Source organism: Taudactylus pleione, unplaced genomic scaffold (assembly GCF_031769625.1).
Source record: "Taudactylus pleione unplaced genomic scaffold, aTauple2 ptg000087l, whole genome shotgun sequence".
Lineage (NCBI taxonomy): Eukaryota > Metazoa > Chordata > Amphibia > Anura > Myobatrachidae > Taudactylus > Taudactylus pleione.
Window position 1 is genome coordinate 2,821,807 of NW_028284489.1, and position 27,617 is coordinate 2,849,423.

The following is a 27,617-nucleotide window of genomic DNA, read 5'->3' on the forward strand; positions in this document are numbered from 1 at the left end:
CCCTAATAGCACATTGTGCACACAGTAATGCCAAATACACATTATGCCAAACAGCAATGCCCATTACATCCCACCCTGACAGATCTACTTCACCAACCCTCCTTTCTGCTCCTGCCAGTCCGTCACCTCAGCTCAAGACAGGTTGCACAGTTTTTATGTCCGTGTAGAACCAGATTATTGGGAACATAGTTTATAACCTGTAAACTGTGTATCAAATTAGTGCCCCTTATACAGTGCCCCCTGTAGTTGTGCCCCAAAATGCAATGCCCCCTATACTAGTGCCCCTTATGCAATGCCCCCTGTAGTAGTGCCCCTTATGCAATGCCCCCTGTAGTAGTGCCCCTTTTGCAATGTCCCCTGTAGTAGTGCCCATTATGCAATGCCCCCTGTAGTAGTGTCCCTTATGTAATGTCCCCTGTAGTAGTGCCCATTATGCCATGCCCCCTGTAGTAGTGCCCATTATGCAATGCCCCCTGTAGTAGTGCCCCCTGTAGTAGTGCCCCTTATGCAATGCCCCCTGTAGTAGTGCCCCTTTTGCAATGTCCCCTGTAGTAGTGCCCATTATGCAATGCCCCCTGTAGTAGTGCCCCTTATACAGTGCCCCCTGTAGTTGTGTCCCAAAATGCAATGCCCCCTATACTAGTGCCCCTTATGCAATGCCCCCTGTAGTAGTGCCCCTTATGCAATGCACCCTGTAGTAGTGCCCCTTATGCAATGCCCCCTGTAGTAGTGCCCCTTTTGCAATGTCCCCTGTAGTAGTGCCCATTAGGCAATGCCCCCTGTAGTAGTGCCCCTTATGCAATGTCCCCTGTAGTAGTGTCCCTTATGCAATGTCCTCTGTAGTAGTGCCCCTTATGCAGTGCCCCCTGTAGTAGTGCCCCTTTTGCAATGTCCCCTGTAGTAGTGCCCATTATGCAATGCCCCCTGTAGTAGTGCCCCTTATGCAATGCCCCCTGTAGTAGTGCCCATTATGCAATGCCCCCTGTAGTAGTGCCCATTATGCAGGGCCCCCTGTAGTAGTGCCCATTATGCAGGGCCCCCTGTAGTGCCCCTTCTAGCAGTTAGCCCCCTGTAGTGCCCCTTCTAGTAGTTAGCCGCCTGTAGTTAGCCCCCTGTAGTTAGCCGCCTGTAGTTAGCCCCCTGTAGTTAGCCCCCTGTAGTTGCTCCCCCCCTCCACGCGCACACAAACAAACACACACACACAAAAGAAAAAAACACAAACACTTACCTTTATCCCCGCTCCAGTGCTGCTGCCGTCCATACCCCGGCGTCCGCTCCTCGGCACTATGGGAGTGACGTCATTACGTCACTCCCATAGTGATCTGCGGCCCCGGAAGACGGAGCTCACTCCTGAGCTCCGTTCCTGGCGTCTGTTCCTCGGCACTATGGGAGTGACATCATTACGTCACTCCCATAGTGCCGTGCGGGACCCGGAAGACGGAGGGAGCTCCGTCCTCCGGCTGCCGCTGGAGGTTTGAATAGGAGCCGGGCGCCCGCTGGCAACACACTCAGCGGGTACCCGGCAGATGGAGGGTGCAGGAGGTGCGACCGCACCCCCTGCACCCTCCGTAGTTACTACTACTGCCCCCGCCGCCCCCAAGCTACCCAGCGCCTCCAAGCCACCGCGGGGGCTGCGGGGGCAGTAGTTACGCCACTGATTGCAGCATGCACTACATATATGATTTTGTACCTTGCGTTTTGCTTTTTCCTGTCTTCCTATTGTCTTCTTCACTGAATCTGCAGATATATCTTTCTGGTGTGTTCCCACCATTAGACACATGGGGCTGAGACGTCATGATGTCTTATCCTAAGTAGATGAGTGAGGTCTCATCTCCATGTATTTCAATCTGTCACTATAAGAGAGCCCTACAGTGAATACACCAGAGAGGATTAGCCGAGGACAGCCAGGTGCATCGCTCGCACACTATATCATAACGGGCGCACGACTGGCACTACATGTTGGCTTAAGTTTACAGGGCCATTATGGGTTAGTAGGCAGGGTGTAGACGGCGCCCAAGTCGCAGCCGTGGGTCATTAAGTCCCCAGGGGACCTCGGTGTACCGCATCAGCTGCACAGCCGGTAGTTCTGCCCCTGCCGCTGCGGTTATTGTTTGGTGATCACTTGTTATCACCAGACAATATCAAACTACACTAAAAAAATACTAATAGGTGGATGGGCAAGGCCATTTAACAAGTCCTTTCTTTCAAACAATATTCCCCCTTTAGTATTTTTCTTGTGATCACAAGATATTATCACCCTATTATCACCCTATACTACTGAAGCCCATATTTCCCCCATCCTGACATCAGTAAACACATGATGTGGTAAGTTGTCTCATTTTTTTCAATTTTTGTGCCTTGTTGGGCTACTACTTTATTCCTGCACATTTTATGCATTCCATTTAAATGTGCAGGTTATTTTATGAAAACGTGTAGAATATAGTTTTTTACAATTTTGAAAAGGTAGATTAATGCCAAAGGAAGAATTACAAAGTATGTCTTGATGGTGGTTAGACAAAAAAAATACACACATTTTGGCCATTTTCAGTAGATTATATTTGCCATATGAAGTGAAATAAGCAAACTAATACTATTTTCTGGAAACTCAGTCTTCTGAGAAAGAAATCAAGTTGTGTACTGCAAAACAGTTACTGATATTAATGTTGGAATGTTACCAGCCCAAAATGTGGCAAAGTAGGCTCATCAGCGAAGGAGTAAAACATGTCTAGACCTTTTTACCAAAAATATATTACAGTACATAGGGCTTGATTCAGCAGTGCACGCAAGTGCACTGCTGAACGCAGATTCCCGATTCTCGCGAATCTGCGCATGTGCAGGACTCCCAGAGACTGTGCGGACGTACGCAGTCTGCTGGGCTCACAAGCCGGCCAGCCTGAGTAAGCTTAGGCTTACTCAGCTGGCCGCCCGCCCAGCGCCGTCCACCATCGCGACCATCGACCACTGTTGGTCATGATGGTGATCCCAGCCTGCGACCTCCGTCTGCAATTGCATTATTGCAAGGATCGCAATTGAAAAGCTGCCTGCGTGCTGCTATTGCGATCCTTGCTGAATCATGCCCATTGTCATGAGAACTATGAAGCATTAAAGAACACAAGTCAGGGCAGACAGAGACGTGATGGTAGGAGAATGATTTGCAGTGCGATGGTGCCACTGACATCATCACTGTCCTTCTACGAAGGTCTGATGGTGCTCTTTGCATTATTGCACTTCATGGAGTGGGGCATTACGATGCATTAGCAAGAGTTATATACTAATATATGTGTGTATAAACTGTATATATTTATATTTCAATTAATTTTATCCTTTAACAACACCACACAGACATCAGTATGTTCCTAGTCATATGTCAGGTGAATGCTTCTATTTTACATTTGACCCCTAGGGCAGATGGAGCCATTGCTTGTTGTGTAATAGTGGGCGATGTGATTCCCACCAGACAGGGTTAATTCCAGTTCTGCCAAGCTGCCCCTGCATTAACAGAGTAGTAACTTGATCTCCCCAACGGCATACATAATAAATGTGGTAGCCAGGCAGCAAGGTGTTTGAAAATCTGCTCCTGTAGGTTAGCGCTGTATATCCATATGTATCAACACAGGCTGCAACCAGCTAGACTATTCCTTAGAGGGAGAACATCCTGTAGGATCCTAAAAGAGGAGCACTGCAGTTTGAGAGGGTGAATGAAGATGTATGTCTTTAATTATCTTTTCTGCTGCCTTTTATGAAAAAAAAGCATATTTTATAATAGTAATGCCTCTACCCTTATCTACTTGTGCGTTGTAGATTTTAACATATTTGTCAAGTGAGCTAGAATATGTAGTTCTTTGTGGAACCTGCTATTACATGTCATTGTAATCTAAGCTTTTCCCACTGAGATTACTTAATTGGAGGATAGTGAATGAATGCAGAACTATGATGCCATTCCAATCACTGGCAGTAACTGTGTTCATTATGTTAAAGCCCATATCCAACAAGAAGAGGAAACAGGGTTGTGTCGTGACTACCCATTGATTGGCAGGAGGATGAATCTTGGTGTAGTTTCTAATTCTATAGAAGCGAACCGAACAGCTATGTTCATCAATGGTCTTGTTCCACCTGACAACTGACCCTCTAATAGTGTAACCCGGGATGCCAAGAAGGGGTGAGGGCGGGTACTGATTACCCAGGCCTGAACATGTTAGAGGGGCCCGGGTCAGCTGCGGAGGGGAACAAATGCCCCCTTTGCAGTGCTGCTGCGTGACCACGCCTCACGATATGGCCAGTGCTCCAGACCAGTGCAGCTCATGGTGGCCCTGAGAGTAACAATATATCATTTGAGTACACAGTCTGGAACCTGACCACTAGAGGAGCGGGTGCACCCTCAGACAGTAGGGATCACTGGAGATTTCCCCTGTACCCATATGGGCTAGTCAACCCTGGGACACAAGCATTGGACAGAAGGGAGAAAGCCCTAATAATACAGTGAAGAGCAAGCAACAGCAGTGGCAGGGAAAATACACAACTTTATATACTCAGACCATAAGTAAAACACATATTTTGGAGTGTTTCCTAAGTTACACATGTTGCATATTAAACATGTACAGTATGTTTCGGTTGGAAAATTGTCATAAATCTTATTTTCACAAACTTCCAACTAAACTGAGAAAAATACAGTTAACACTTTACAAAATTCACCATAAATGACTTTCATTGGGGACTGAAAACTTTGTTTCGTGTTATATATAGAGTTAGCATACTGTACAATACTAGAGAATACAATATTGAAGAGGTTTATGTGTGGAAGAATTAATATTAGAATTGCCCGCCAACTTGCTTTATACTCAACTCACAATTACAATGGAAGACAGTGGCATGATGTCCCAGAAGTTTCAGGGAAGTCGTGGCTAGCCATTTATATGCCACCTTGCCCACAAAATTGCACTCTCCCCCTTTGCAAGTTGACCTACATCCTGGTTGCTTTAAAATTCAGTTTAGTTCAGGAAAAATGGATAAATAATGCATAATTTGATTCTGAAAAGATGTCCGACATCTTTTTAGTTACATTATTTTTTCCAATCGCCTCAAATCATATCTCAGGGAATCTCCAACATTTTGAGTTTACAATGTATTCATTCTGTTGGCATTTCCTCTGCACATTTCTCATCTTGCAAGATCCCCAAGTAGGCTGTGGAAAATCAGCAGAATGCACACTGAATGCTGTGATTTAGGACAAGTGAAAGAGTTTGCTCCGATATCCTTCTACCCTCCACAAACACTTGTTGGCATTACAGTACTAATAAGGGTTTAGAAAATCATTCAAAGCAAGAGCATTTTATATAAAGATGCCAACACATTTTTTCAATTGATAATTTTTGCTGGAATCCTACAGCCATCTTGTGTGGCGCACAAAAGATATTGATCATATGTACATTACCAAATATAATTTTCTGCCATGAGTTGCTTATTCTAAGAAATCAGGAGTAGAGTGCCTAGTGGCGTGAAACAATCATCAGTTATGCCAGCCATGAATAGAGCTTTGTAGTTAGGTGTATACAATCTGTGGCAGGCAGTCACTAACACCCACTGGACATTGATATATTAGTACTGTATTTTTCATATTTGGCACATTGAAATATTGGATTAATGTTAGTATTCTATTTGTGTCTTTAATACATTAGTCACTCGTGTGACTCATACAGTGCTTCAGATATATGCATTCCTTTTTTCAAATCCTATACAGTGTTAGATCATTGCTATATAGTGAGATAGTTATGCATATGTATTTTTCCTGCAGTATTTCAAACTACAATTGAATTAAATGCCTTTAATAAAAATTGCAGATGTAAGCCCCTCTGGCAAAATTGCCGCAAACCAGAAATTAAAACTAAAACTCTGTACAATAAATAAACCCCATGGTCAAACTGATGAGAAGAAACATGTATCTTTATTAGCTATTGTTCTTTATAAAAACCTAGCTGTTGCCTGCAGCTACACCCACGATGCTTTTGCCAACATTTTTTCTTTTTTATTTGAAGTCTTCTAGTTCTATTGTTTTACATAGGGGGCCCTGTCGCGGCAGTGGCCCACGTGACCAGCAGCGCTATACAGACTGCTTGCAGCAGCACCTTCACCAGGGGCAGAACTATGGGAGACAATTGAGGCACCTACCGTCGGGCTCCAGCTCTGAAGGGGCACCTCCTCCATTGTCTACAACATATTCACCCCACTTAGGGCTGTAACTATGTACCCGGAGTGTATCGTCACGGCCGCCCAATACATGGCACCCCATCCCGGCACCTGAAAAGCCACCATACACTAGTGGAGAGCCCATGTCAGATCATCAGCTGCTGCCTTCGTCTATCTATAGCCTATCTGCATGCGAATTGCTACATTACAGTGTCAGCGGCTGTGACGGGGGGGGCACCAAATTATAATTTGCCTCCAACGCCACTGACCTTCACCCACCACTCACACCAATGTGTGCCCTGGGCACAGAATGCTATGTATCCTATCCTATTCAAGTGGGGTGTGTTAAAAAAGTTTGGCAATATAAAGGTCGACTGTCAATGGGTCGACACCAGATGGCTGACGGGGACAAGAGGTCAACAGGTTCAAATGGTAACCTAACCCTAGCCTAACCTTAACCCTCCGTGTAGTGCCTAACCCTAACCGTCCCCTCTTCCAGCCTAACCCTCCCCCAAGTGCCTAAACCTAACACTCGCCCTATCCTTAAGACTTATGTAAAACCACAAAAAAGTGTCAATCATGTTTGTATCGACCTTTTAACCCTGTCGACCTTTAGTACCTGTCGACCTATTGCATGTTAACCATCTGGTGTTGACCCATTGATGTCGACCTTTACATTGTTCACCATCTATCTGGATACCATTCAAGTGAACACAGGTCTAAAGCACCTCTCCCCCCACCCCTTACCGGCCGTGCACTTGGTGCCACACCTATCTCTTGCATTGATGATGTCTATAAATTTTGTTTTTGTTATTGCTCAGCTTTAACTTGGATTGGATCAAGATGAAACAAAGCGCAGGTCAAAGCGCAGGTCAAAGCGCAGGTCATTCTAGGAGTTTCCACTACTAAATGATGCAGTTTTCATGAAAAGCGATTCAGTAGTTTTTGCGCCAACTTGGAACAAACAAACACAACGTTCTTATTATATTAGTATAGATGTAGAAGGGCAAGTTTAAATAATACAATTAATTCACTTTTCAGTGCCTTCTTGAGAGCATGAGGTTCTCTGAGAAGATTTTGTTTTGAAAGCAACCTTTGGCTGGGAATTTAGTCAAGAGAAACCTGCTGGATCTGGTATCTGTTAGTTTCAGACAGATCTCAGTACAGAGACGTAAAGTACAGTAAAATACAATATCAGTCTGACATTCAGAACAAGGCAATGTTTGTAGTGTGGACAACACCTTTATAGAAAAAGTAGAAATCTGGTTTTTATATATTGGATTACATATAGGCTATAGCTAAAGAACAAATAAATTCTCTAAACAATCTTATATTGTACTAAAATGGGGTAGAATATGTAAACAAACAAAACACACGTAGAAACAAACCATGTAATTTTAATGTATTGCACTGACATCCAAAAAACAATCGGGACGCCTTGAGAATTAATTTTAGGCAGCCCAGGGGGACTTAGGGTAAGGCTCCGGGCAGGGTGAATTAGGATCAGGCACCACCGGGGAAGTTTAGGCACTAAGGGGGGGGGAGGGTTAGGGTTAGGAATTTACCAGGAGGGTGCGGAGTAGGGAGGGTTAGTATTAGGGTGCAGGAAAGGAGGGTTAGGGGGTAAATAGGACAGGGGAACATTACTTACTGTTCCCCTGTCAGGATTTGAAGCATTGGGATGCCACTGTTAGTGTACTGACAGCCGGCATCCCGTCCATCGGTATTTCATACCGATTCCCTAAAAATGAACTCTGTAACACAATGTAACTTTAGTATGCTCTAACAGTTATTTCATTTGTTACAGAGAAATGAGCGAAGTGTGCTTTGGCCTGGAATCACCCACCCTCCTGGCTGCCAGCATGTACTGCAGTGGGCCAGTCACATCTGGACATCATTACTGCAGCAGACAGGCTGGAGGGACAGGCAGAAGGTGGTTGTGCAGAAGCCAGCAACTATGCTCCTGATCATCCCTGCTGGCTCTTGTGCATGTGGACCATTTCTGAGTGCGGAAACATGCCAGAATAACCTCACTGTTTGAAGCTAGACCTTAAAGTGGAACCTGGCTTTGTTAAACTCCTAATAGCACACAGAGCTTTTGAAAATGGTTCTTGTAAAATGCTTAGAGCACTTGTAGAAACAAATGGAAGTGCCTTATTTTGTGTGGACTGACAGGAAGAAATTCCTTGCAACATATTTTTGTAGTTGGGAGGGGTGTGTCTAGAATGAAGCAACCTGGGTCATCGGAGGCATCTGTGTGGGTGATGCAGGTACTTCAGCACCCTCAATATTAGTACTGACACTTACTAATAATTTTTTAGAAATTGGTGCTTATGACCTACAAATGTATCCTCATACATCTAGCCTCAATAAGCCATGTGGCAAGAGACGCCTGGCACAAGTGAGACGCAAGGTCCTGTGTGTGTCCTAGCGCAGAGCGTTTATTTTTAGTCTTTTTTTTTTTACCTGAGAATACGCCTGTTTTATTTACAATGTTTTTAGTCCCAGTTCTGATGATGTGTATATTATTACATTTAAAGAACAGAATATTTATTTTTGGGCTGTATGTCTTCGGAACTATAGGGGCTTTGTTAGGTAATGGTAGTTGTTGCTATTATAAGGGGGCTCACTGTGCATCATGGACCACATTTTGGGGGAAGATCACATACTGTATATGCGTTGTAGGAAGATAGCAAAGCATATGGTATATGCACACAAATGCAAAAGTAGGGTTTCTTTTTTCAGGAAGAATAAGGTGGTAAACTGCAGGGGCTGGACACAAGCACATTTCATTTCAATCTGCCAGATTCAGGTTTCTGAAGATACTATAAAGGGCCTTAAAATGACCTTTATTTTGGGTGATGGTAATCTGTACAAATTCTGTTGTTTCTGCTAAGTGCAATTTCAGTTGTTTAATAATAAAGTGAGCATCACATAAGACCTAGGTCTGGAGTTTAGGAGGAAAGAATCTTTACATTGTCAACTTATTGTGCAAACCATCTGTTTCCAGAAATCATAGGAGCGTATTCCATTATATGCACTTAGTGGAAAGTAAATACACCGACACATTAAAAAAAAGTCTCTTTAACTGGATTGACACATTGCACTCACAAGTCAGATTAGATTATAAAAGCGATAATTGTCCATGTAGTGTCTTTTTCTTTTATTAGAATTTGTATTTACTTTATTAATATCAAAGTTTCTCAAACTCTGTCCTCATGGAACTTTAACAGTACATGCAGATCATATAGCTTCAGTACAGGATGCATGACGCATCCCGCCGGTCTTCGCATGCATGCCGGTGTTGGTAATGCCGGTATGCATGATGAACACCGCAAAGGTAAGATCAGCCCTTTACGATGGAGGGACTTCCGGGTCTATGACCCAGAAGCCCATCTGGCATCCTACTGTGCATGTGCAGAAGACCACACGATCACTTGAGTGCCTGCTATTTTTGTGCTGTAAATGTGAAGGGTATGAATTGATTAAAGAAACACAAATGGGAATACCCAAGTATGAATTCTGCAAAACAACCTATACCACATAGTGAAGATTTACCTGTACCATCATTCAGTTCTTTGTGGGAAGTTGAATGTGATGATATGGAAATGTTAATTTCATCCAGTGCTAGTGACAACACAGATGAAAGTGAGTTTGAAGAAAGTTCCTCTACTCCAAACAAATTTTCTCAAAAGGAACTAAACGATTTAATTCGTGACTTGAATTTATCGAAAAAAGGAGCTGAGCGTTTAGCATCCAGACTTAAAAAAAAGCACTGTCTTCAGCCGGATGTTACTATAACGTCGTATCGAAATACAGAGCAAGCCATACTGCCGTTCTTTAGCCAAGATAACAATCTTGTGTATTGCAACAATATTCCGGAACTTCTCCAGATGATGGGCTTACCAGAATATCGAGCAGAAGACCGGATAGTTCTAAAAGGAGCTTAAAATGCATATTACTGCACAATGGGAATACATTTGCGTCAATTCCTATTGGTCATTCAACAAAACTTAAAGAACAGTATGAAAATATCAAGTTATTCTCAGCATCAGTGGTCTGTTTGTGTCGATTTAAAAATGGTAAACTTTCTTCTAGGGCAGCAAAGGGGATATACTAAGTATCCTTGTCACATATGCTTATGGAGATAGTCTTGCAAAACAAAAGCACTGACAGCAAACCGTATTGTCTCCAAGAGAAGTTATAACTATAGGAGAAGCCAACATCATTCATGAGCTCTTAATTGGCAGGAAAAAAAATCATACTGCCACCTCTCCATATCAAACTGGGTTTAATGAAACAATTTGTAAAAGCATTGGACAAGTCAGGCGATTGTTTCACGTATATTTGTCGAACATTTCCATCTCTTAGTATTGAAAAAGTAAAGGCAGGAATTTTTGACGGCCCATAGATACGGAAACTGGTAAAGGATCCAAATTTTACCACATCTATGACTGAAACCGAATCGGTCATTCAAAAATTTTTGGCCAATCACAAGGCAGACAACTATCATGAATTAGTCCACAACATGCTAAAATGTTTCGAGAAAGTAGGTGCCAACATGAGCATTAAAGTACATTTTTTGTACAGCCATTTAGATCACTTCCCGTCCAATCTAGGAGATTTAAGTGAAGAACAGGGTGAACGGTTCCACCAGGGTATTCAGGTAATGTAAGAAAGATATCAAGGAAGATGGGATCATCACATGATGGCCGATTACTGTTGGACTCTGCAGAGGGCCTGCTCACAACAAGAATACAAAAGAAAATCCTACAAAAAACGGTTCTCATAGCTTCCTAGCACTTATGTATGTAATTATCCTGGATCTTTTTATAACATTTTACGAATCAAATTTAATCATAATTAAAAAAATAACTGTTTAACTATTTTTAACATTGCTTAATTAAATTTTTCATAAATATTAAATACATATGCATATCTCAAAGACTAGAGCCAATTGAAAATAAGCATGGCATATTCATGATCAGGAGCACAATAGTAATCAAAATCAACTCTTAAATCCCTGGCAACAGTTTGACTGTTCCCCAGTGTAATAGATCTACAGGGGTACTAATTATTCCTGAGGATACGTTGCAAACACACACTGTTAGGGTTCCATGAGGACCGAGGTTGAGAAACACAGATCTAGGGTTAATACAAATAAATTAATTCTGATATACTTTTAGCTAATATTTGGGAAGCATAATAAAGTATTTGGAAGAAGACATCAAATGATTGAGATACTGTGTTTCCCCGATAACAAGACCTACCCCGAAAATAAGCCCTACCCTTACTTTTGAAAAACGGTCCAAAATAAGTCCTACCCCGAAAATAAGCCCTAACAAAATCCCCATTTTGTCCGGTCCCTGCGCTACACTAAAATGCCCCCAGCTCTGCTTGGCATCCAATCTCAGCTGCAGTGTCTCACTCTCTCACAGTGAGCGAGCGGCAGCTGGTGTGCGTGGCAGCGTCATTTACAGCTGCGCCGCGGAGGAGAGTAGAGACCATTTTTGAATAAAGGTAGATTTTTTTGTTCACACTTACCTGTTTATTGAAATTGCTGTCAATGTTAATTAAAATAAGCCCTACCCCGAAAATAAGCCCTATGGCAGAGGTTCCCATACGCGGTCCTCAACGCTCCCCAACAGTTCATGTTTTAGTGATATCCATGGTTAAGCACAGGTGGCTAAATCAAATTGACTGAGGTACTAATTAAATCACCTGTGCTCAACCATGGATATCTCTAAAACCTGAACTGTTGGGGAGCCTTGAGGACCGTGATTGGGAACCTCTGCCCTATGGAGTTTTTTTGAGCAGAAAAAAAAAATGTGTCTTATTATCGGGGGAAACACGGTATGAGGTATGAACTGTTGTCCCATCGTCACCCAGCAAAAACATAAACAAGGTTACATACTCAGCCTCAGTCACTTGTAATGACAATGGCTACGCAGACTCATCACAGAGCGATTGACAGGAAGTATCATTTGGGGGTGTTGCCAGGGGGGGTGGTCAGTGAAACGCAGGCGTGCCAGTGCATTTGAACGCCGTTGCATGAGCGTGCATAACATATACACTGCGATGCCATACGCAGCTTGTGTACTCACAGCGTGCAACGAGGTTAGCAATTCCTGAGTAAGGTCAGACGTTGTGCAAATGTGCGTGAGGCTGTGATGATACTCTGTTACCGATGGTTTTGCAGTCTTGCTAAACATTATGAATGTGTGTAAGGTAAGGTGGGCATCCTTATGTTGTGCTGCGATGGCATAGCGATCGCAATGGATTAGCATATCATCGTAGTGAGACTGCGTGCAAATCAATATTACATTCACAGTAGCGATCCGTAATAAATCAGGCCCATTGTCCTTAGCTGCCTATAACAATGTTATTAGGTTGAGAGGCAAAATACCAGAGAAGTATCATAGGGAAGGAGCGTAATCCTCAGCTGGAAGACAAGATAGCTGGGAGCATGGGAGAGCCTAGTGACAGTATAAGAGGTAGGGAATCATGGGAAATATTGAGGGTTAAAGTGCTAGATGGACTCAGATGGGGTCATTGCCTTTTGAAAAAATGCAATAAATTTTTTTTAATTAAATGTTGGGGCTGTGGCCAAAATGTTTGTCTGCAAAATAAATGTTCCCTAGATTAGTATTACTAATATAAGGAAGTTCCCTAGATTACTATTACTACTGTAAGGAAATGGACAGGTTGAGAATTATGTGGTTCAATTGCATTAAGTCTTCCTAAGCCAACGTTTATACTCCTAAACCCTAAACATTGGTGCATCATGTACTGCGTCCACAATGGGAACTGCTGAGACTGAATGTGACTTGCTTATCTACACAGTTGGGCTACCGCTTAGTTAATCAATGACTGAAGAGTCAACAGGAAAGCCAGTATGACGCATATCTTGTGTGTTTGATTAATATGTTAAATATATGTACACAGTGTGTTTCTCATGCTGGGTCTCCCTGATGAATATAGCATGGACCAGTGCTGCATGGGTCTCAGTTCCTCCTTTCCTATGTGGTCTACATTTATTGCCTATTCAACTGTCTAAAGCCTAGAGGTGGATACATTTTCAAATGAATTTCCCTTTAAAGCACTGTTCGAATGCCCTAAAGCACTGATGGTTCCTCTAAAAATCTGTATGACTCCTGCAGAGGTATGCCATGTAAATCACATTGCCTGTGGTTGTATTTCATTTTCTTCTTCCCGGAGGCTTCCACAGCAATATTGTCCACTTTGAATTGATGGGGCAGATAATGTGTGCCCAGGACTCTAATGACCATTTTGCTGATGCATACTGTTTTCATTCAGGCCTGTGGCAACTTGACTCTTCTAGTATTCAAAGCCCACCCATGTGACCAGGGCACTTACTCTCCCTAAATGAATAGGTGTTCAACAGCAAATGTGAACTTTAGTACTATATAACAAAATTGGTTGATTGCTATACGTCAAAAGTGAGGTTTCCTTTTTCACTGTGCGATAGGTGAAGGGAATAGGTTTAGCAGTAATGCAGTTATCAATGTTTAATGTGAACAAGGAGCGCACAGTATTACAAAGAGTCCTATAGTACTTTATCATTCTGACTGGTTGTTCTATTATTTTGGCAGCTGCTCACAACTCGCAGGCCGGTTAGATGATAAAGCCGGATGTGTTTGCTAGACTCCTGCTCGCCATAACTGAGGATATGTTGTAGCTAGGAATGTAGCAGTTCTGAACATAATTTTTTTCAACTTGAATATTTAAACTTAAGCTGGGTACACATTAGACAATGTATTGGACGATTTGCCAATTTTCGACAGATCGGAACGACAAATCTTCCACATCGTCAAATGTGTACACTTTCTCGCGCGCCCCCACGCATCATTTGTCACATCTTCAGATCTGACTGCATAGCATGCCAATCTGATGATTTGAGGAATGACACCACGCTTGTAGATGCAGCGGGGAAACAACATATCGGGAGGTATGTAGGACCGTCTGATATATCGTTCAGTCGCATTGTGCGCTGCTGGGTACACACATCGTTTAATGTGTACCTAGCATTAATCATGCAAATCCATTATAGCCAAATTGGGTCCTCACATTGTAACTCCCGTACTACACCTTTAGAATAGATGTTTCAGCTCATTCCATGTTTTAGCCTTCCTGAGCAAGAGAACATTCCATTTTCTCCAAATTATGCATGTACATAGACCATTTTTTAAAATGGGTAAAGACATTTAGCAACATGAAAAGATGGCTGACACAGAAGGAGCATTTTTAACAAGGGGGGCTGTGTGCAGTTGTTTTCTGCATGCCCCCTCCCATCCAAGTTACCAGTCTACTGGAGGTGCTGTCTTTCTGACAATTATTTTTTTTAATATGGCACCTGCGCAGAAGATGGCAAAGACTTGTGCATAGTGACAGAGCCTTGGATATCTTCTGTGCCATATTAAGGAAGACTTTGCTAGAAAGATGGTGCTGCCAGCAGCCTGTTAACTTAATAGGTCATTTCCAGGTGCAGGGTGAGTGGAGCAAGGACCCCTTTGACCCAAAGCTTCGTGTACACTGCACACCCTGCACCCATTATAGATATGCCAATGAACCATAGAAATAGCCTTATGGGGGATAGTATTTAAATTTATCTGACAGGTGAATGAGGAATTGCAAAGGCATCAAGGAACAGTAGGTAACGTGAACATCTCCCAAAAAGGTCTCCAGGCGGTATGCAAGTTGGTGTGAGAGAGATTTAACATGTAAATATATTTGGGGGATAGCCATTTCTCTAAACTGTACATATCATCATTAACCACCTCAGTTATCATGCTATTTATGTTATATTGACCTTTAATTCTAGCCACAATGGCTTATGATCTCAAAAAACTGTACCCTAACCCATGCTGGAATAAGGAGACAAGTGAGGACTTCTGCATCTCTCAGACTAGAGTGGCGTGTGTTTCAGAGTAACAGCAGTAAAATAACACATGAATGTGATTTAGGGGCTGGAGGACCGTGATAACTTTCTGCCTAGCAACAAAAAAGGTTGTTTTCTTACCAACCATTCTTTTCACATGCTCTCCAGTCAGTGGCAGATGGTGAATGTTGTTTTGTGAATGATAACCACTAGTCTCTGCATACGTTCTTCTCATAGATTATATTTTTGCTACACAGATGTAGATCTATATACTTAGATACAGTGTGTGTACACAGGCTGGGTGACAGCTTTCTCCTGCAGAGGTGGCTATCATGTAAGTCTTACAGAGCAAACAAACCATAAATAGAATGCACTTTCCACAAAATGTAGTGTGAGAAAAAGCTTAAAATAAAGACGTTTCAAGTCTGTAGCTGCAGATCTAATAAAAGCTAATTCATTTAAAAATTACACTCTACTTAGAGTTTTACAGGTGGCACATTAGAAACCTGTCAATCTGTGGACATATTGTTATCTGTGGATATTAAACTTGTTTAGATATATCTGTTGTGATCTATTTATTAGAAAATTGGTTAATTGTTAATTATACTGGCACATCACTGTTAACTCATTAGTCATTAGCGATCCCTGCAAACATGTTAACGCTCACTCTAATGGTGTATACACAAGGTCAGACTTGCTAGATCAACGATGAACGATTTGACCAACGATTTCATGAACAATTGAACGATTTCTGACAGTATTAAAATGAATGAAATTGTCCAAATCTATCTGCAAACACAGTCGATGTCAGATATCGTTATCTGACATGCGGGAACGTGCATCGTTGGGCGATGCATGCCCTACATGTCAAAGATATGGACGATTGAACGATTTTTACAAGTGAATAAACGATCAAATCAGCCAAGCTGCATTCTCGATCACTGCTGGACTTTCCACCATTTATCACATTCGCTTTTAAAAAGCTGGGATGTGTTACAGCTAGAGATGAGCGGTTCGGATTCTGTGGAATCTGAACCGCTCTGAACATAGGGGATCCGAGTCCACCCGAACCCTGTTCGGGTGTTCCCTGCCTGACTCGTATCCCCGTTCGGGGCCGAACGACGGCCTCCTGATGTCGGCTTCTCTTGAGAGAATCCGACGTCAGGGCTCCTCTAGTGTAGGGCAGACCGCTGTGATAGCGATCTGCCCTACACAGACACAAACACACAGCCGCCAGGGGCACTACTGTGTGTTGTAACATAAATAAGGGACACTACTTTATGGTGTAATGTGAATCAGGGACACTATGTGCGGTGTAATGTGAATAAGATTGTGCACTGTGACTCCTAGGGCAGTAGCCCACTATGTAAACAAGTACTGTGATTCTGCTGGCCGTACCCCACTGGGTGGGTGCACTACTTTTCATTTCTGCCACTGCTGTGTGGCAATGTGTCATAGATGTGCTTTAAACTGCGGTGTCTGTGCCGCTGCTTTGTCGCTTGGTAACCAGTCAGCTCACTGCAACCTTTGGCCAATAATGGTGAAAACTATAATTTAAACTGTGAGATGGTCTAAATTGACTGTAAATGACTGGAAATTAAGGTTATTAAAAGCCCAATTTATGTAATTTTAGCTTTTTATTGTTAATTTTTGTAAAAAAATCCAAATCCAAAGCCAGTCACCGCAATTTGGCAAAGCCAAATCCAAAGCCGGACGACGAATTACAACCAAATCCAAATCCTTCAAAAATGGTTCGGCGCACATCCCTAGTTACAGCACAATAGTGAGCCTGGAAAATTTGCGGAAAGGCTATACAGTAGTAACAAAAAAAAAACCAGGCGGCGTGACATTTGAAAGTGTTTCATCTGTATAATTAAATATGTACCGAAAATTAGGGTTTTGTTTGGGTGCTATTATTATTTAATAAATGTAGCAATAAACAAAGATGATGAAAACACCTGGGTAATTTAGGCACACCAACCATATTAGAAGCAAAGGCTTCCACACAGGAATGGCTCCTAGGTTAATTAAACAGATCATCGCATGATCAGGGTCAAATAATAAACATCAGGAGTCAGGACTGTCCTGGTCAGGGGCAGATCCAGAAGAAAATGACAGGGGAAGAGGGGGAGGGCTCTCTCTCCTGGAGAAGTGGGTGTGGCCTTGAACAAGGGGCGTGGCCTCAAAGGGAATGCTGTATTTATAAACCTTGCACTCATTTTTAGCATGCTGGGGGCATGGAGTACATGCAATAACTAAGACCATGAAAAGTTATGTCCTACTGTACCTGTGAGTTGGTGTTTTAAGCTCCGTTCATAGTTGTCTAAATCTTGGAAAGTTTTGGACCTATCTGGAAAAGAGAGAGGGAATAAATGCATTTAATAAGTGTCAAATAATTTAGATCCCTCCCCCTGAATCTGCAACTGCCAGGGAAACATAAAGCATTAGAATGCATGGATGCCCTCTCCCTGCCCATATCTATATTACTGCCCCGTCCATAGCTGCCTATTTGCCCTCTCCCTCCATTTCGCTCTGATTGCCCCTTCCATTGTTGGCTCATTGCCCTTGCATAGCTTTCTGATTGCTCCTTCCATAGCTGTCTCATCAAGCCCTCCCTGCATATCTCCCTCATTGCCCCTGGGTCCCTTGTCACAGCTGTCTCATTGCTCGTTTACTTCATATCACACTGACCCCCTCACAGCTCTCACTGACCCTCTCACTGCACTCCTCCCAGCACACTGACCTCCCTCCCAACTCAAGCATTGCCCCCCCACAGCACATCCAGCGCCTCACAGTGACCCACCTCACTGCCCACCTTACAGCACACATTGCCCCTTCCCAGCACTGATACCCCCCACAGCTCACTCTGACACTCCTTCCAAAACCGCACACTGTCCACCTCAGAGCACTCACGGACACCCCTCACAGTCCCTTTCATTGTCCACCTCACAGCACTCCTTCAATATTCAACTCATGGCACCCTTCAGCCTCTTTAATAACCACCTCTGGCCCAGGGTCTATTAGCACCCTGTGCAAAATTGTTACAGCCCCTCCCTCTTCCAAATAGATCCATAATTAATACTTTCATTATTATTTATATTATTAACAAACACACACATTGTGCCACACAAAAATAAAAAAAACACATTGGCCCCCAAAGAAAAAAAGCAAACATATTGGACAGCACAGGAAAACAATAAACACTTATTAATTGCCCCAGCCCCCACAGAAGATTGACTTAACTTGTCAGTAGCAGAACAGAAGAGAGGGAAAGGTTCACAGTCCCCTCCTTTCTCTCATTCTAAGGCAGCACCGGCACCCGCAACGGCTGCATCCTGTGTCTGCGGGGACAGGTTTGGTGTTTGGCAGGGTGGGAGAGTCTGTGGAGATAGGTGTGGTGGGTGACAGGATGAGAGAGTCTGCATGGGGACAGGTGTGGTGAGTGATAGGGTGAGAAAGTTTTGCGCAGGGACAGATATGGTGAATGATGCTGAGAAAGTCGACAGATGTTCTGGGTGACAAGGTGAGTGTCTGCGCCAACAGGTGTGGTGGGTGACAGGGCAAGAGTCTGCAGGGCAGATGTGGTGGGTGAGAGTCTGCGAGGCAGATGTGGTAGGTGACAGTGTGAGAGAGTTTGCGGGTACAGGTGTGGTGGGTGACAGGGTGAGAGAGTCTGCAGAGAGTCCGAGCGGACCCCGATATTAACATACTAACCCACGGTGAGCATCGGAGCAATTCATCATTGCTCTGATGCAGAGACAGCTGATCCGAAAATCAGCTGCCTACCCTATCAGAGCAGTAATACTTAGCACTGCCGAGTCTGACTCGCAGGCGCACAAAGCCCTGGCGTCTGTCAGAAGGATCCGGACAAGGGCGGAGGGATCATGAAAGGGATCCATAGGGAAGGAGCGGGGCAAGCGCCGAGTGCGGGAGCAAACACCATCTGAAGATGGCGAATGCTCCAGTAGTCAAGCTTCGAAAATATTGTATTTTCGGAGCTTGATGAATTTTTGTCACCATACTAGTGTAGGCAGAGACGTAACTAGATTTTTTGGTGCCCTGTGCCAGAGAGAGCATTGGCGCCCCCCCCCCCCCCATTTTTAAAATAGGGACATAAGATAGTGCACCTGAAAAAGGGCCATGGCCTCATGGGGAAGGGCCAGGGAAGAGATAGGGGAGGCCAGGAGATGCTGGGGATAAAAGAAGAGGAAGCTACAAGTGAGAATGATAATAAGCAGGAAAGTTGACAGGTCCAAACAGCGCCCCCTGCCCTGCCCTGCGGTGCCCTGTGCCATGGCACTGGTCGCACTACCCTAGTTACGGCCCTGACAGCAGGCCACATCGCAAGTGAAAGGTAAGCAGGACATATCTGTGATTTCTCATGTGTTACCTTTATGATGAATGTCCCGAAAACTTAATTTCTACAAAAGTAGGCGAAAATGTAAATTTTTAAGTTTTTGTAGATATTAAGGGCTCTGTTTATTAACATTATTTTTACTAAAATAAAGTGGAAAAGGGTGTTTTCACACGCTTTTCACATTATTTTAATATTACCTAAAGTTACTACAATTGCCTAAAGGGCAATTGGAGTAGAATTCATAAAATTCTACGCCAAGCCCTAATTATCACTTATTTTTAGTAATCAGATCGTATTTCCCACAAATGTAATGGGAAATGTGATCTGGCCAAAGTTACTAAAAATAAATTGTGAAAAAATACCAGGAAAGCCCTGTGATAATAACGCCACCTGGAGGTGGCGTTATACAGGGTTTTCCCTGGTTACCGGACTCCTGCTCTGCTATAACGGGCAGAGCAGAGCCTGGAGCCGGCCCCAGTGGTCTAAACAGACAAAACGCTGATCACTGCTTAAAAAAAGAAAAAAAAAATAGTATTAAAAAAAAAAACTTACCTGAGTCCAGAGACCGGTGATCAGGGCTCCGGGTGATGTCCTCCCTCCGGTCAGCTGGTCTCCCAGCCTGCACTGGTGCCTGGTCGTCACCTGACCGAGTCCCAGTGCAGTATGGGATGTCAACTGACCGGAGCCACGGAGAACAGTACCGGAGCACCGATGACTGCAGGTAAGTGTAATTAAGGGAGGAGGGAGGTGGGGGTCACGGGGGGTCCGCGATCACAGGGGGCGGGGCTTAGTGACAGTTGTTCGGCGCATGTGTCGGCACTTGTCACAGTATTTTTTGTGAAAATACCGTGATAAGTGTGTGGAGGGGATTCGCAGGGACAGAGCTTTATCACAATCCCTGTGATATTGCCTGAATTCGCAGTGCGAATTCAGTCTTTAATATCACACTACAATCTGCATTACAAATGCGGATTGTACTAAATAGAACCCTAAGTGATAATGAATAGTCTCCTCAGAAAAGTAGATGTAATGTGCTATATGAAGGGGGCGGTAGGACTAGTCAACATTCAGAAAGTTTACATTCAGAATGTAGACATGGACATTAGGTTGACAACCAACATGTTGATGTACAATTATGTCAACATGATTAAAATCTTAACACAATCAGAATGTCCACATTTAGCATGTTGACAGCAGAATGATGACATATGGTTTTTGCTTATTTTAGCCCCAGTATAACCCTAACTAATCAACAAAAAATATGTCGACAACATTCCGGTGTCAACATCTTGAATGACGAACTTCCGAATGTCAGCTAGCTGATTGCATACCACATATGAATACAAAACTAAATGACAGTTGTTGTCAGCACTTGTTACCACCAATTGCTTATCTATACATAGCTTGCAAATTAAAACATGGGGGATTTGTTCATTTTGATATACAATATAGAAAACATTCAAATTATGTCGATACAGGTTGAGTCTCCCATTCCCAAAATACTTGTGACCAGGGGAATTTTGGATAACGGAATATTCCGTATTTTGGAATAATTGCATACCATAATGAAATATCTTGGGAATGGGACCCTAATATACACACAGAATGCATTCATGTGTTATATACACCTTATACACACAGCCTGCAGGTAATTTTATACAATATTTTCAATAATTTTGTGGCTCAAGCAAAGTTTGTGTACAGAAATGAAATTCATTTATGTTTCATATACACCTTTTACACACACAGCCTGAAGGTAATTTTATACAATATTTTTAATAATTTGTGCCTTAGACAAAGTTTGTGTACATTGAACCATCAAAAATCAAAGGTATCATTATCTCAGTCATGCTAAAAATATTCCTTATTTCGGAATATTTGGATATGGGAGACTCAACCTGTACCATATAAAAATTAATTGTAATAATTACTATGCAAAGCAGTAAGAATTTTATTGTCCGATGTGTAATACATGATGTATACTAATGACCACTGTTCAATGCAGACCCTACACTATATAAAAAGGAGACACCACTTATCTGATAACTATACAATGCCAGTGGATATACTATACAGTACAGAAATCATATATATTGTGGCAATATAATAATGACCCCTTATGCACGCCCACTTATTGAATACTTACCTTTCCCACAAATGCCAGAGGAAAGCTACACTACTACTCTCACAATGTACCCCATGAAGGTGGCCTAGCACAGCTGCACATAGCAAAAGGAAAATAATTGCATCAGGAAGAATAGTTAATGATTTGGTCCTGTATACACTCACTGGCCAGTGAGATCAGGTGTACATAGTGTAATTGATCTCATTGGCTGATGTGTTTATGCAAGCTCCTGATATTGGCCATCTTTTCCATTATGTAGTTTCTCTGACAGGTCTCAAGAACAGCAACGGTCTTATGCCGTACAGGCCTTGTTAATCTGAAACTTCCAAATTGAGAGTTGGTACTATATAGCGGGAAGCTCACGCATGAATGTCTTTGGACAATGGCATTGCCCTCTAGTAGAGCAAGGGAATAGATTGTCTAGGAGTTTTCTTCTGCCTGCTTAACCACCAAAAGTTGGGTGGATGGTAGATGACCCCCAAAACATTAATGCATGTTCTTTAATCTTAGCAAGTAACTCTAGGTAGAGAAACTATTTTAAAATAGTCATTACAGTGGGTTGTGGTATATTTTGTCGACATTCATCATGTCAACACTGATGAAATTTCGACCTGATTAGAATATCGACAAAATCACAGCCTTATCTAGACATTCTGGTGCCCTGTGCGAGAAAGAGCAATGGTGCCCCCCTCCCCAGATGCAGCACTCACCTGCCCAATAAACTAGAATTATCATAATTGACTACCAAATATACAATAATGTCTTCTTGTTTGCCATCATCTTATTTAAATGAAGGTACATTATTGTATATTTGGTGGCCATCTGCTACATTAATACCCTATACTTAGCACAGTATGGATAATATTAATATAATATCAGGTCATGTTGTAAATCAACTTTCTCCCAAACTCCCCCTTCCTCCCCGTGGATCTCTCTCCTATATGCAGTCAGCAGCACTCACCTGGTCAATAATAGTCTATGACCAGGCCTAGGCTGAGTGACTGACACCTGTGTTTGGAGTAGGACTGACACTGTCAGTCTAACTGGAGTACTGCCTGGACCGGACCCTACCTGTCGTCGTGTCTGCACGCCCAAATACAACTGCTCCTTACTGTTGCCAGTGCCACCGTGGGAGTGTGGAGCGGAGAAGTCATGACCTACAGAAAGCGCCAGCCGGGGAAAGTGGAGCTGAGGGAGGTTTACAGACGCCAGAAGCTGCTGTGAAGGAGCCTGGCGCACACTGCTGCTGATATACATGGCAGCGGTCGGCTCAGCAAATAAAAATTGTGGTGGGCGGACGGTTTTCACCCCAGGGCACCCTGCGGTCAGTGCGATTGCATCGGCAGCACCACCCTAGTTATGGCCCTGGACAAAATGTTTAGTGCTGACTTCCCTGGTTTGGCCACTCAAGCAGTGTCTTTCAGGTCCAGTGATCAGGTGATGATAACTTCATGCGGATCCAGCTGCACTGCCAGTGGTGAGTATGTCTAACCCTAACACCTAATTCTTACCCGCCCCCTAGTGCCTAACACTAATCTCCCCTCCCCTCCCCTTCCACAGCTTAATACCAATCTGCTTTTAGTGCCTAACCCTAGCTCTGCCCTCCCGTAGACTAACCCTCCCCTCCTGTACTGTAACCCTAGCCCTCCGCTGCCAGTCCTTGCATTTCACATGTCGACATTGTGAACATGACTTCATTCTGCACAAGACGACATGTTCAAAGTGACATTTCAACAATGTTCACATCATAACTTTAGACAATATGACTGCATCCTTTAGTGATAACTAGGTTTCAAAATTATTCCAAACCAAGCCTACATACAATGTGAGCATTAGGTGTATGATTCTTACAGAAGCGGGAACCGCGCCCTGTGCAGAGAGGGACCCGGACGCCCCAAACACAGAAAAGGGGTGTGGCCTAATTACCATAGGCCTAAATGACGCTATTTGGGAGCAGGCACGTATGGCACTCCTCCCACTTAACGTCAGGCTGGGGAAGAGCCCAGCACTACGTCAGTAGTTGGGCTGCCCCAAGCTCTCTCCCTGCACTTAATGCATGCGCGCGGCATCCATTCTTCTTCTCCGGGGCCGGCACCGCCGCACAGCTATGGCGGAGGAGGTGCCCAACCTCCCTAGCGCCCGCGGGACACTTCGTCCCGCGGGTGCAACAGCAGGGCAGTGCCTGAAAATGGTATTGTCCCGCTGAAATCGAGAATGGCTGGGAGGGGTGCGGCCTCTATGAGGTGGTGCCTCTGTTCGACTGCACTGGTCGAACATGCCTCGAGCCGACCCTGGCGATGAGTGTCTCTCTGTTACATTGCATAACTTACACACCCCACTAAAACTCAAGATTCACCGACCAATCTATGATTGACAAACGGAGATCTTCACAACCAACTCTCACATCAGTTCTGATCCCCAATGTGGTCTTGCATTCTGGTATTATTTGTGTACACAGTACCACAGTAAGGGGTCATTTCACCTGCTTTTATGAAACTTAGGGATAATGAATAGACCCCTATGGGACTTTTAGACCTCTGCTGACCACTAGACAAGCTTAACAGGATCTTCATGGGTCCAAGTTCAAAACTGCACAAATATTAGCGATAATATGCCACCTGCCAACATTTTAAAGAGGTAAAGTTAAGAGTTTTGTTAATGAAAATTAAAAATCTGTTGCATACTGACGATTCAAAAGAGGAACCATTTGGATGAAGAGTTGTAAAGTAATATTTGCTGGAACAGTTGGAAGGACTTGACTTACAACACTTTTTTTTTAAATTTAATACAGACCTGTTCATGTTCATATCAGTCAGATGTTTTTAATTTGTGCAGTAAAACATGTCACTTCTTCTTTGTGTGTATACATGCAACATGTCAGATATTCCTATAACACTGGCCTGCTACTGCCTTCTTGCACATTAAGACAGCCTACAGAAGTAAAACAGCCAATCAGGCTGTTATTACCAGTTTGCTATTGCGGTTGGGAGTCCTTATGTTTCATTAGGCATTTCACAACTTCACAAGTGACAAATGTCATTTTGTCTGTACCATGCTGCTGCAGTGTGCTTACCGGATTGTTGCCTGGGATACAAGACATGTCTCTCTCCTCCTGCATTGCCCCGCTAGCCCAACTCTACCCTCGGCAGGAAGCCACCGCTCTCTGCTGCGTTCCTCTGGAAACCCATTTAGTATTGACAGCTCATGAAGGAATAGAGTGGGAGGGAAAAAAGGGGATTCATTACTACACGAATGAGGTTTGCAATATGTGCTTCTTTTTAACCGTTCTATACACTGGAAAGCAAATCAGCTAATCCTTCTTTTAATATTTTTTCTTTTAAAGCAATAGTCATTCCAGTGCTTAAGGGTATATAATTAAAGGTTATATTTAACACTGTAAACATAATGTGATTTTATTTATTTATTAACAGTTATTTATGTAGCACACACATATATTCCGCAGTGCTTTTATAGAGAATATTTGGCCATTCACATCAGTCAGGCTTGCCTACCCTCCCGATTTGGTCGGGAGCCTCCCGAATATTGGGTGCCGCTCCCGACCCCGCCGGAAAGGCAGGCAAGCCTCCCGGCTGCCGCCTGCCCTCCTGACTACCTACTAGAAACCCCGGCAGCGGGGGGCCTGATGACGCGATTCACGCTGAATTGCGTCATCGTGGCTCCACCCCCTGCTTCACAATGCCTTTATTTTCGGCATTGTTAGGAGGGGCGGGGCCATGATAATGTGATTGTGCAACCCCGCCCCCAAAAACGGACCAATTGCCCGGCCACGCCCCCCGCTGTATGCAGGCATTCAGCTCCCTCATGGAAGGAGGGAGCAGAATGTCGGCAAGCATGACATCAGTCCCTGCCCCAGTGGACCTACAATCTATAAGAATGTAATCTATTTAGAAAGTAAGCTTTTATGAGCAGGGCCCTCTACCCTCTTGTGCTTCTCCCTACTTTACTTTCATCTAATTGTTTGGTTACTTATTCTCTGCTGCTTATGTGGGTGTTATGGTTGCTAATCTAGCAATGTATATTATCCATGTCCTGCATTGTATTGTATTGTACTGTAAGTCACTGGTCACCTATTTGTTTATGTACTTTGTAAGGCGCTGCGGAACACTTGTGGTGCCATATAAATAAATTATAATTATAATTCCCTACCACATGATTGCACCTTACCCCCATTATGTAGCCGGCGTCTCTACTGTGGAGGGGGCCCGTGTGCAGTCTCCGACACTGAGCTGTGCGTGGCCAGCGCCGGAGTTACAGACTCTGGGCGCTAGAGTTCGCCATAGTCTATAGAGTATGCGCAGGTCACCGGGAAAATGGCCACCGCGCCCATTTTCCCTGTACTGCGCATGCGCGAACGACGAAAAAATGGCCGCTGCTGCCATTTTCCAGTTTTTACAGCGCCGGACCCCCGCGCCGACGTGGGACTCCGGAGAGGTAAATAATAATATGGATGCAGGGTGTGCGGTACGGGGGCCCCCCTGAACCGCACACCCTGCACCCATTATAGATACGCCCCTGGTAGCTGGTATATACTTGGGGGAAAAAAAAGAAATCTGAGATATATACATTCAAATGGTATAATCAGTGCCATTTCTCTTCATTGGTTATAAGGCACAGTGATCCCTATGGCTACATGCAGTTTCATATAAGGTTTCTCTTGGTCACTTATATGGAACCCCTTGTAAAACACAAGAAATTGGCAAGTCCTGAAAAGTATCATCGACAAATAGATCTTACTAACTGCTTTGTGGCTCATTTACATTTGGATGTAAGTCAAGTTTACGGTCCGCTTCTCAGATGTACACTTCCACTTTACTGCCGCGCTCATAGCTGATGCTTTTTCAATTGCCCTGAAATGCTTTTTAAAAAACAGGCAAGTTTTGATACACACTAGGGCTAATTTTTCAGTTGGGGGCCAATTTACCTACCACTATATTTTTGGGATGAAACCGGAGGAAACCCACGCAAGCACAGGGAGAATATACAAACTCCACACAGTTAGGGTCATAGTGGGAATCTAACCTAGAACCTCAGTGCTGTGAGGCAGTAATGCTAACCATTACACCGTCTGTGATGCCACTGCTTTATTTGGTAGAGGGGAACAACAGATAAAGGGCCTGATTCAGACCCGGTCGCTAAACTGCACTCGCTCGCTGCCAAAAGGGGACGGGTATGCAAATCCCACGATCGCACTGTCTGGCTTAAGGACGCCCTCTATGTCTTCGAGGGCGACGGCAGTGAGCGTACTCTGGTGTATAAAGCCGCCCACCTCTCTCTCTTAGCACATGTCATCTCCAGGAAGTGTGTGATTAATCGGGAACATCGAGACCCATCGGAGCTGCACGCAGCACTTGAGGTAGCCCCTACCCCACCGCAAGCACTGCGATCAGTTGAGGCTAAAATACAACCAAGTGAAGTTTACAATGATGCTACTTTGCTAATTATACATACCCATTAAACTCCGTTTTGACGCTCAGACACGCCTGCTTTCGCACTTCCACTCCCCTGTTAACAAGCACCTTCCCCTGTCACCACCCACAAACGGCGCAATCTGTCACTCAAAGTACCGTCCAGTCTGTGTACTATGAGCGCATGATTCCCGGCCGCAGTGACAGGTTCGCGCATGCGTACTTTGATGCATGCGCAGATGTGTGATAATCACCCCTAGCGAGCGTTCACAGCTTAGTGACCGGGTCTGAATCAGGCCCGAAGTTCAAAGGGAATATAATATACAGTAAATGTTTCCCTGACCATAGTAAATCCCCTTCTTTGGATCTATCCCTATTAACTCCTATGTTGTACAGTGATGTAATCATACAGTACATGTGACATAACTCGATAGGTATGTTTTCTCATGAGCATTAGACATATACGAGAAATAGCAGCCAGCTCCTGATTGGGTGGCTCTGACACTTGTCCAATTAGAGTAGCAAATAAAGGGGGAGACCTGAAGTACTGGTTCCAACTCAAACCATAGGATAAAGTAAGTAGCGGTATCCACAATAGAGAGAGAAATATCTTAGCCCAAAGGCCAT

At 43.8% G+C, this 27,617-nt stretch overlaps 1 protein-coding gene and 1 long non-coding RNA gene across 2 annotated transcripts in view; one reads left to right on the plus strand and one right to left on the minus strand.

Annotated features, from left to right (window-relative positions):
- Positions 1-24,738, minus strand: part of LOC148529031 (uncharacterized) — a 77,847-nt gene extending 53,109 nt beyond the window's left edge. Inside the window, exons 1-2 of the long non-coding RNA XR_015877850.1 lie at positions 24,638-24,738; positions 17,370-17,432 (exon numbers count right to left, since the gene is read on the minus strand). This is a non-coding gene — a long non-coding RNA (uncharacterized LOC148529031). The remainder of the gene's footprint in view (positions 1-17,369; positions 17,433-24,637) is intronic.
- The window catches only part of LOC148529030 (single-stranded DNA-binding protein 3-like), a 551,001-nt gene that overhangs the window by 282,933 nt on the left and 240,451 nt on the right, over positions 1-27,617 (plus strand). The window lies entirely within an intron of this gene.